Genomic DNA, 12,482 nt, shown 5'->3' with positions numbered 1-12,482 from the left:
TTCAATTTAACGATTGACCAAAAGATAATTCAAAAAAGAATTACATTTTTATCACTCAAATTCCAATATTTCTCTGCAATAATTCAGTCTAACGAATTGATTTCGATTTTGTATATCCATATCGGATAATAATAAAAGGATGAAAGAAGGATTTTCAAAAAAAAACCAAGATTCAAAAAAAATAGAGTAGGAGTGGGGGAAGTCAAACTGGGTATATATAATCCAATCACTATAAAACAACTCCTTCTTTTTTTTTTTAGATTTCAAATAATGATTCTCGAATCTGATTGAAACTAAAACACAAATAATTGGTTTACGGCATGGAAGAAATACATGTATATGTGATATTATATATAAACTAGTTATATATGAACTAACTATATATCTAAAAAAACTAACATTATATATCTAAAATTGCCCTGCTACTACTGTCAATTTCGATAGGGATTTAAAAAACAAAGTCCTTCCGTTTCATCTCTAATTATGAATTGAATAGTAAGAAATTCAAAAAAAAAAAGAACGAAGAATTCAAAGAAGAGTTCCAAATTTAGGGTAAGATAAAAACTAAAATTGTATGGATTCACAAAAAAACTACGTGGATAGAAAAGAAAAAATGAATATCGAACTAATTTGGATAGTTCAATAACTATTGTTATTTCAATTCGGAATTCTTAATTATTTCAACTGGATAAATCCTGGTGATTGAGTAATTAAGTCATAATTTATTGGTTGATTATATCATTAACTATTTCTTTTCTTTATTATTATTTATTTTTTATTTGGGGTGCGAGGAACTTATCATGAATCCACTGATTTCTGCCGCTTCCGTTATTGCTGCTGGGTTGGCCGTCGGGCTTGCTTCTATTGGACCTGGGGTTGGTCAAGGCACTGCTGCAGGGCAAGCTGTAGAAGGGATTGCGCGACAACCAGAGGCAGAGGGAAAAATACGGGGTACTTTATTGCTTAGTCTGGCTTTTATGGAAGCTTTAACAATTTATGGATTGGTTGTAGCATTAGCGCTTTTATTTGCGAATCCTTTTGTTTAGTTTAATCTTAAAAAAATAAATATATATATCCTTTTTCCGTGGACTTGCTTTGCTGTTCTTGCTTTGTCGAATTATATTAAGATTTCACTCTGATTTGTCTTCTTCCTTCTCTTTTTTAGCCCCCCTTTTTTAGTTTTATAAAATTTATCGAAAGTGTTAAAAACAACTATAAGAGATTTATGTAATTGACATAAGAAGTGGTATCGAATTCTACTAAGTATCATTCTTATAGGGAATCCTCCAATTGATTGATCAATTCAAATAATATATATATTAATATATACATATCTAAATAGATATATATATTTAGATATGTATTAATAGAATATTATTATTATTAAATGAATATTATTACTATTCATATTATTACTTATAATTACTAATAATTAATATGAATTTTTAGTAAAGAATGATATTTTTATTATATATAATAAAAATATCATATAAAAAAGAAATAACTAAAAAATAAAAAAATAGGAATTGTAGAAGGATAATTAGTCTATCCATAAAAGGAGATGAGATCATATGAAAAATATAACCGATTCTTTCCTTTACTTGGGCTACTGGCGATCCGCCGGAAGTTTCGGGTTTAATACCGATATTTTAGCAACAAATCCAATAAATCTAAGCGTAGTGCTAGGTGTATTGGTTTTTTTTGGAAAGGGAGTGTGTGCGAGTTGTTAATTTCAAAGAATAGATTGGATCCAACCAATTGCACTTTTTTTTTCGTTATAACTAAGAAAATGTGCATAATCCCGCGAATTACTTCTCAATAAATTTTATTTTTTGAAAAAAAAAAAATATTTAAGAACCATAGCATTTCGCGATTCATTAGTAAATCCACTTTGATTCTCTATTAACCCAAAATTTTGGACTATTACCATGGTTAAAGTAAACAATTTGAAGTCTAGACGCAGTGTAGTACTCTTTCTACCACTATGTTAATACAGAAATGAAATGATTTCAAAAAAATTTTTACAATTTTTCGATATAGAACACTCATGTCGATAAAACAGCTTGAACCCTCTTTACGGTGAAAAATTGTAAAAACGTTCAATTTCACCCTCCATTTATACAATGCGGAATCGATGACCTATGTATAAATTTATAAGAATTCTTTGGATTTGAAGAAAAAAAACAACTTTGCTGACAATTATTTTTTTGGTCAGAAGAGTCCTCCGAATATTCTGGTCTTGTATTGGTAATCGTTTTAAATATTTTTTCAATCTTTTTTTTTATAAATAGAGAAGAGAGGATAGGCTCATTACATAAAAAAAGATAAGAAAATTTCCCATAACATAAGTAATTGAGTGTGAGAGCCAAATGAATCGAAAGATTCATGTTTGGTTCGGGAAGAGATCATAGACATTTTGAAATGAATGGAAAGAGAATCTACTTTCATTAAATGATTTATTAGATAATCGAAAACAGAGAATCTTAAGAACTATTCGAAATTCAGAAGAACTACGGGAAAGAGCTGTTCAACAGCTGGAAAAAGCCCAGGCCCGCTTAAGGAAAGTCGAAACGGAAGCAGATCGGTTTCGAGTGAATGGCTATTCTGAGATAGAACGAGAAAAATTAAATTTAATTAATTCAATTTATACGACTTTGGAACAATTAGAAAATTACAAAAATGAAACCATTTATTTTGAACAACAAAGGGTGATTAATCAAGTCCGACAACGGGTTTTACAACAAGCCTTACAGGGAGCTCTTGAAACTCTGAATAGTTGCTTGAATAACGAGTTACATTTACGTACTGTCAATGCTAATATTGGCATGTTTGGGACGATGAAAGAAAAAAATAAGTGATTAGTCCTTCTACTATAATATCTACTATAGTATAGAGTATAGGCATTATTTTTTTCTTCTAAAAAAAAATTAAGAAATATTCATGGTAACCATTCGTGCAGATGAAATTAGTAAAATTATCCGTGAACGTATTGAGCAATATAATACCGAAGTAAAAATTGTAAATACTGGTACCGTACTTCAAGTAGGCGACGGTATTGCTCGTATTTATGGTCTTGATGAAGTAATGGCGGGTGAATTAGTGGAATTTGAAGAGGGTACTATAGGCATTGCTTTGAATTTGGAATCAAAAAATGTTGGTGTTGTATTAATGGGTGATGGTTTGATGATACAAGAGGGAAGTTCGGTAAAAGCAACAGGAAGAATTGCTCAGATACCAGTAAGTGAGGCTTATTTGGGTCGTGTTATAAATGCCTTGGCTAAACCTATTGACGGTCGAGGAGAAATTTCAGCTTCGGAATCTCGATTAATCGAATCTCCCGCTCCCGGTATTATTTCGAGACGTTCCGTATATGAGCCTCTTCAAACAGGACTTATTGCTATTGATTCGATGATCCCCATAGGTCGTGGCCAACGAGAATTAATTATTGGAGATAGACAAACGGGTAAAACAGCAGTAGCTACAGATACAATTCTCAATCAACAGGGACAAAATGTAATATGTGTTTATGTAGCTGTTGGTCAAAAAGCATCTTCTGTGGCTCAAGTGGTGACTACTTTACAAGAAAGAGGAGCAATGGAATACACTATTATAGTAGCTGAAACAGCAGATTCTCCAGCTACATTACAATACCTCGCCCCTTATACAGGAGCAGCTCTGGCTGAATATTTTATGTACCGCGAACGTCACACTTTAATCATTTATGATGATCCCTCCAAACAAGCACAGGCTTATCGCCAAATGTCTCTTCTATTACGAAGACCCCCAGGTCGCGAAGCCTATCCAGGGGATGTTTTTTATTTGCATTCGCGTCTTTTGGAAAGAGCCGCTAAATCAAGTTCTCAACTAGGCGAAGGAAGTATGACTGCTTTACCAATAGTTGAAACACAATCGGGAGATGTTTCAGCTTATATTCCTACTAATGTAATTTCTATTACAGATGGCCAAATATTCTTATCCGCCGATTTATTCAATGCTGGAATCAGACCGGCAATTAATGTCGGTATTTCCGTTTCCAGAGTTGGATCGGCGGCTCAAATTAAAGCCATGAAACAAGTAGCTGGTAAATTAAAATTGGAATTGGCACAATTCGCAGAATTAGAAGCTTTTGCACAATTCGCGTCTGATCTTGATAAAGCTACTCAAAATCAATTGGCAAGAGGTCAACGATTGCGCGAGTTGCTTAAACAATCCCAATCAGCCCCTCTCACTGTAGAAGAACAGATAATAACTATTTATACCGGAACGAATGGTTATCTTGATTCATTAGAAATTGGACAGGTAAGGAAATTTCTTGTTGAGTTACGTGCTTACTTAAAAATGAATAAACCCCAATTCAAAGAAATAATATCTTCTACCAAGACATTCACTGGGGAAGCGGAAGCCCTTTTGAAGGAAGTTATTCAAGAACAGATGGAACTCTTTTTACTCCAAGAACAAGTAGAAAAAAATTGATTAATAACTAACCAATTTTCTAATTATTATCTTTTAAAATCTTTTCTTTTAATTTGAATATAATTAATAATATTATATTAATTCGAATATAAAATAAATAATAAAATAATAAGAAATTCATGATTATTAAAGATTTATATATAGAAAGGGATAAAGCATAAATTGTATATATATATAAGATAAGTTATTCTTCTAAAGAAAGTTTTAGTGGCTCTTGCTCAGTTCAAATCATTCAAGATATTCTATTTTTAGAAATACGGAAATAAAAGGAAATATATAGGCAAATTATTTGCGTCCAATAGGATTTGAACCTATACCTAAGGTTTAGAAGACCTCTGTCCTATCCATTAGACAATGGACGCTTCTCTTTTTTTCTTTAACCTTTTTTTAAACCTTAGTTTAAAAAAGGTTAAAGAAAAAAAGAATTCTATCTATCTATCTATAGATAGATATAGATAGATAGAATAAAAAAAAAATAGAATAATAAATAAATAATCAAATTCAATTGAATATAAATAACGAAAACTAAGTTAAAAAAGAAAAATGAATAATTAACAAATTCACTAAGAAATTTAGATTCATTCTAGAATAGAAAAAAGATAGATTCGAATAGAATAAATAGAGAGATAGGATATAAGCGGGTAGCGGGAATCGAACCCGCATCGTTAGCTTGGAAGGCTAGGGGTTATAGTCGACGTTGATTCATCATTATGATTTAACGTCTCTAATTCAAAGCCGAACGTGAAACTTTTGTTTCATTCGGCTCCTTTATGGAAGAAATTAAGAGATGGAAGACATGAAAAAAAAAATTGACCCATAACATCTATGTCAGCCTTTTTGTTTTGTAGAAATACATTTGAAACACCTTGCTTTTTAGATGATCCCTATAGAATAGGAGTATTATAACAATCTGTGTGTGTGTTTTTTCTAGTTATTTCGTTCTCTATTTCTATTTGAGAGAATCTTTAGGAAAAGAATAAAATTTCCGTCGAGCTAAAAAAATATGTTGATGTCTCTAGTAAACTAAAAAAATCGTTTAACAGCTATTTTGTTTCAATCTCTACAATACAAAAAAAATGAAAGATTTAGTTACGATTAGAAATAAGCTTTCTATATCTTTCTCCATGGATCCTTTACGCATACTCAAAAAATTCGGATTATTGATCCAATTCCAAAAACTTATGTTTCATAATTTTAGAACTCAATTTGTCAATTTAAAAAAAATGGATTCTTTTTGTATACAAATTACGATAATGTATATTATACCGCAAATCGTTCGTTGAGAGGTATAAAGGATTAGATCCCTTTAAGTAAGAAATAAAGTTTTTGATCGGGATATGAATCAAACGGGGGATCCCTTAACTATTAAAGGGTCCATGGAACGAATCGCACTTTTACCACTAAACTATACCCGCTACAATACAATTATTGTATATAAATGAACCTTTTGTCGAACAAGGCAATCAGACGTAATTAAGAAATAGGAATAGAATATTATGATAATTAGAGTGTTGACATGTTTCGTAAGGGAGACTCCTAATGAAATCCAATTAGGAAAGGGGCGAATTTCTTTTTTGGATTTTGTGTTTGCTAAAGTGAAGGTGTTTTTTTTTTACAGATACATCGCGACAAAACTACTTAATTTATAACAAAAAAATGCATTGCGCAGGAATGCAAAAAAAATGACATTATATATATATACGTTACCAGAAAGAAGGAGTAATCAAAAATGACATTATTGGATCTTATATCATTTTGGTTCTATATCATAGGAACTATTATCAGTATTTTTGTATTATGTTTGATCGTGTTTATAATTACCAGTTTTTTTTTTTTTTCATACAGTCCAAAGCCCGGCCAAGTACCTAGCCGGGCTCTTTTTATTCCCATGAATACTGGATAACAATGATTTATTTGAATGTATTTGATTTGAAAAAAAAAAACTGGTAATTTAAACACGATCAAACATAAATCAAAAATACTGATATATTCCTATGATATAGAACCAAAATGATATAAGATCAAAATGTCATTTTTGATTACTCCTTCTTTCTGGTAACGTATATATATAATGTCATTTTTTTTTGCATTCCTGCGCAATGCATTTTTTTGTTATAAATTAAGTAGTTTTGTCGCGATGTATCTGTAAAAAAAAAACACCTTCACTTTAGCAAACACAAAATCCAAAAAGAAATTCGCCCCCTTTTCCTAATTGGATTTCATTAGGAGTCTCCCTTACGAAACATGTCAACACTCTAATTATCATAATATTCTATTCCTATTTCTTAATTACGTCTGATTGCCTTGTTCGACAAAAGGTTCATTTATATACAATAATTGTATTGTAGCGGGTATAGTTTAGTGGTAAAAGTGCGATTCGTTCCATGGACCCTTTAATAGTTAAGGGATCCCCCGTTTGATTCATATCCCGATCAAAAACTTTATTTCTTACTTAAAGGGATCTAATCCTTTATACCTCTCAACGAACGATTTGCGGTATAATATACATTATCGTAATTTGTATACAAAAAGAATCCATTTTTTTTAAATTGACAAATTGAGTTCTAAAATTATGAAACATAAGTTTTTGGAATTGGATCAATAATCCGAATTTTTTGAGTATGCGTAAAGGATCCATGGAGAAAGATATAGAAAGCTTATTTCTAATCGTAACTAAATCTTTCATTTTTTTTGTATTGTAGAGATTGAAACAAAATAGCTGTTAAACGATTTTTTTAGTTTACTAGAGACATCAACATATTTTTTAGCTCGACGGAAATTTTATTCTTTTCCTAAAGATTCTCTCAAATAGAAATAGAGAACGAAATAACTAGAAAAAACACACACACAGATTGTTATAATACTCCTATTCTATAGGGATCATCTAAAAAGCAAGGTGTTTCAAATGTATTTCTACAAAACAAAAAGGCTGACATAGATGTTATGGGTCAATTTTTTTTTTCATGTCTTCCATCTCTTAATTTCTTCCATAAAGGAGCCGAATGAAACAAAAGTTTCACGTTCGGCTTTGAATTAGAGACGTTAAATCATAATGATGAATCAACGTCGACTATAACCCTAGCCTTCCAAGCTAACGATGCGGGTTCGATTCCCGCTACCCGCTTATATCCTATCTCTCTATTTATTCTATTCGAATCTATCTTTTTTCTATTCTAGAATGAATCTAAATTTCTTAGTGAATTTGTTAATTATTCATTTTTCTTTTTTAACTTAGTTTTCGTTATTTATATTCAATTGAATTTGATTATTTATTTATTATTCTATTTTTTTTTTATTCTATCTATCTATATCTATCTATAGATAGATAGATAGAATTCTTTTTTTCTTTAACCTTTTTTAAACTAAGGTTTAAAAAAAGGTTAAAGAAAAAAAGAGAAGCGTCCATTGTCTAATGGATAGGACAGAGGTCTTCTAAACCTTAGGTATAGGTTCAAATCCTATTGGACGCAAATAATTTGCCTATATATTTCCTTTTATTTCCGTATTTCTAAAAATAGAATATCTTGAATGATTTGAACTGAGCAAGAGCCACTAAAACTTTCTTTAGAAGAATAACTTATCTTATATATATATACAATTTATGCTTTATCCCTTTCTATATATAAATCTTTAATAATCATGAATTTCTTATTATTTTATTATTTATTTTATATTCGAATTAATATAATATTATTAATTATATTCAAATTAAAAGAAAAGATTTTAAAAGATAATAATTAGAAAATTGGTTAGTTATTAATCAATTTTTTTCTACTTGTTCTTGGAGTAAAAAGAGTTCCATCTGTTCTTGAATAACTTCCTTCAAAAGGGCTTCCGCTTCCCCAGTGAATGTCTTGGTAGAAGATATTATTTCTTTGAATTGGGGTTTATTCATTTTTAAGTAAGCACGTAACTCAACAAGAAATTTCCTTACCTGTCCAATTTCTAATGAATCAAGATAACCATTCGTTCCGGTATAAATAGTTATTATCTGTTCTTCTACAGTGAGAGGGGCTGATTGGGATTGTTTAAGCAACTCGCGCAATCGTTGACCTCTTGCCAATTGATTTTGAGTAGCTTTATCAAGATCAGACGCGAATTGTGCAAAAGCTTCTAATTCTGCGAATTGTGCCAATTCCAATTTTAATTTACCAGCTACTTGTTTCATGGCTTTAATTTGAGCCGCCGATCCAACTCTGGAAACGGAAATACCGACATTAATTGCCGGTCTGATTCCAGCATTGAATAAATCGGCGGATAAGAATATTTGGCCATCTGTAATAGAAATTACATTAGTAGGAATATAAGCTGAAACATCTCCCGATTGTGTTTCAACTATTGGTAAAGCAGTCATACTTCCTTCGCCTAGTTGAGAACTTGATTTAGCGGCTCTTTCCAAAAGACGCGAATGCAAATAAAAAACATCCCCTGGATAGGCTTCGCGACCTGGGGGTCTTCGTAATAGAAGAGACATTTGGCGATAAGCCTGTGCTTGTTTGGAGGGATCATCATAAATGATTAAAGTGTGACGTTCGCGGTACATAAAATATTCAGCCAGAGCTGCTCCTGTATAAGGGGCGAGGTATTGTAATGTAGCTGGAGAATCTGCTGTTTCAGCTACTATAATAGTGTATTCCATTGCTCCTCTTTCTTGTAAAGTAGTCACCACTTGAGCCACAGAAGATGCTTTTTGACCAACAGCTACATAAACACATATTACATTTTGTCCCTGTTGATTGAGAATTGTATCTGTAGCTACTGCTGTTTTACCCGTTTGTCTATCTCCAATAATTAATTCTCGTTGGCCACGACCTATGGGGATCATCGAATCAATAGCAATAAGTCCTGTTTGAAGAGGCTCATATACGGAACGTCTCGAAATAATACCGGGAGCGGGAGATTCGATTAATCGAGATTCCGAAGCTGAAATTTCTCCTCGACCGTCAATAGGTTTAGCCAAGGCATTTATAACACGACCCAAATAAGCCTCACTTACTGGTATCTGAGCAATTCTTCCTGTTGCTTTTACCGAACTTCCCTCTTGTATCATCAAACCATCACCCATTAATACAACACCAACATTTTTTGATTCCAAATTCAAAGCAATGCCTATAGTACCCTCTTCAAATTCCACTAATTCACCCGCCATTACTTCATCAAGACCATAAATACGAGCAATACCGTCGCCTACTTGAAGTACGGTACCAGTATTTACAATTTTTACTTCGGTATTATATTGCTCAATACGTTCACGGATAATTTTACTAATTTCATCTGCACGAATGGTTACCATGAATATTTCTTAATTTTTTTTTAGAAGAAAAAAATAATGCCTATACTCTATACTATAGTAGATATTATAGTAGAAGGACTAATCACTTATTTTTTTCTTTCATCGTCCCAAACATGCCAATATTAGCATTGACAGTACGTAAATGTAACTCGTTATTCAAGCAACTATTCAGAGTTTCAAGAGCTCCCTGTAAGGCTTGTTGTAAAACCCGTTGTCGGACTTGATTAATCACCCTTTGTTGTTCAAAATAAATGGTTTCATTTTTGTAATTTTCTAATTGTTCCAAAGTCGTATAAATTGAATTAATTAAATTTAATTTTTCTCGTTCTATCTCAGAATAGCCATTCACTCGAAACCGATCTGCTTCCGTTTCGACTTTCCTTAAGCGGGCCTGGGCTTTTTCCAGCTGTTGAACAGCTCTTTCCCGTAGTTCTTCTGAATTTCGAATAGTTCTTAAGATTCTCTGTTTTCGATTATCTAATAAATCATTTAATGAAAGTAGATTCTCTTTCCATTCATTTCAAAATGTCTATGATCTCTTCCCGAACCAAACATGAATCTTTCGATTCATTTGGCTCTCACACTCAATTACTTATGTTATGGGAAATTTTCTTATCTTTTTTTATGTAATGAGCCTATCCTCTCTTCTCTATTTATAAAAAAAAAGATTGAAAAAATATTTAAAACGATTACCAATACAAGACCAGAATATTCGGAGGACTCTTCTGACCAAAAAAATAATTGTCAGCAAAGTTGTTTTTTTTCTTCAAATCCAAAGAATTCTTATAAATTTATACATAGGTCATCGATTCCGCATTGTATAAATGGAGGGTGAAATTGAACGTTTTTACAATTTTTCACCGTAAAGAGGGTTCAAGCTGTTTTATCGACATGAGTGTTCTATATCGAAAAATTGTAAAAATTTTTTTGAAATCATTTCATTTCTGTATTAACATAGTGGTAGAAAGAGTACTACACTGCGTCTAGACTTCAAATTGTTTACTTTAACCATGGTAATAGTCCAAAATTTTGGGTTAATAGAGAATCAAAGTGGATTTACTAATGAATCGCGAAATGCTATGGTTCTTAAATATTTTTTTTTTTTCAAAAAATAAAATTTATTGAGAAGTAATTCGCGGGATTATGCACATTTTCTTAGTTATAACGAAAAAAAAAGTGCAATTGGTTGGATCCAATCTATTCTTTGAAATTAACAACTCGCACACACTCCCTTTCCAAAAAAAACCAATACACCTAGCACTACGCTTAGATTTATTGGATTTGTTGCTAAAATATCGGTATTAAACCCGAAACTTCCGGCGGATCGCCAGTAGCCCAAGTAAAGGAAAGAATCGGTTATATTTTTCATATGATCTCATCTCCTTTTATGGATAGACTAATTATCCTTCTACAATTCCTATTTTTTTATTTTTTAGTTATTTCTTTTTTATATGATATTTTTATTATATATAATAAAAATATCATTCTTTACTAAAAATTCATATTAATTATTAGTAATTATAAGTAATAATATGAATAGTAATAATATTCATTTAATAATAATAATATTCTATTAATACATATCTAAATATATATATCTATTTAGATATGTATATATTAATATATATATTATTTGAATTGATCAATCAATTGGAGGATTCCCTATAAGAATGATACTTAGTAGAATTCGATACCACTTCTTATGTCAATTACATAAATCTCTTATAGTTGTTTTTAACACTTTCGATAAATTTTATAAAACTAAAAAAGGGGGGCTAAAAAAGAGAAGGAAGAAGACAAATCAGAGTGAAATCTTAATATAATTCGACAAAGCAAGAACAGCAAAGCAAGTCCACGGAAAAAGGATATATATATTTATTTTTTTAAGATTAAACTAAACAAAAGGATTCGCAAATAAAAGCGCTAATGCTACAACCAATCCATAAATTGTTAAAGCTTCCATAAAAGCCAGACTAAGCAATAAAGTACCCCGTATTTTTCCCTCTGCCTCTGGTTGTCGCGCAATCCCTTCTACAGCTTGCCCTGCAGCAGTGCCTTGACCAACCCCAGGTCCAATAGAAGCAAGCCCGACGGCCAACCCAGCAGCAATAACGGAAGCGGCAGAAATCAGTGGATTCATGATAAGTTCCTCGCACCCCAAATAAAAAATAAATAATAATAAAGAAAAGAAATAGTTAATGATATAATCAACCAATAAATTATGACTTAATTACTCAATCACCAGGATTTATCCAGTTGAAATAATTAAGAATTCCGAATTGAAATAACAATAGTTATTGAACTATCCAAATTAGTTCGATATTCATTTTTTCTTTTCTATCCACGTAGTTTTTTTGTGAATCCATACAATTTTAGTTTTTATCTTACCCTAAATTTGGAACTCTTCTTTGAATTCTTCGTTCTTTTTTTTTTTGAATTTCTTACTATTCAATTCATAATTAGAGATGAAACGGAAGGACTTTGTTTTTTAAATCCCTATCGAAATTGACAGTAGTAGCAGGGCAATTTTAGATATATAATGTTAGTTTTTTTAGATATATAGTTAGTTCATATATAACTAGTTTATATATAATATCACATATACATGTATTTCTTCCATGCCGTAAACCAATTATTTGTGTTTTAGTTTCAATCAGATTCGAGAATCATTATTTGAAATCTAAAAAAAAAAAGAAGGAGTTGTTTTATAGTGATT

At 31.2% G+C, this 12,482-nt stretch overlaps 2 non-coding genes across 2 annotated transcripts; one reads left to right on the top strand and one right to left on the bottom strand.

Moving 5' to 3' along the window:
• Positions 1–4,763: 4,763 nt before the first annotated feature.
• Positions 4,764–4,835, bottom strand: TRNAR-UCU. The gene has a single exon. It is a non-coding gene; the product is annotated as a tRNA-Arg (tRNA).
• Positions 4,836–7,871: 3,036 nt separating this feature from the next.
• On the top strand, positions 7,872–7,943 carry TRNAR-UCU. The gene has a single exon. It is a non-coding gene; the product is annotated as a tRNA-Arg (tRNA).
• The last annotated feature ends 4,539 nt before the right edge of the window (positions 7,944–12,482 follow it).

Source organism: Abrus precatorius, unplaced genomic scaffold (assembly GCF_003935025.1).
Source record: "Abrus precatorius isolate BTA unplaced genomic scaffold, Abrus_2018 Scaffold0, whole genome shotgun sequence".
Lineage (NCBI taxonomy): Eukaryota > Viridiplantae > Streptophyta > Magnoliopsida > Fabales > Fabaceae > Abrus > Abrus precatorius.
The sequence above is the reverse complement of the archived record's forward strand: the minus strand, read 5'-3'. Positions and strand labels throughout refer to the sequence as shown.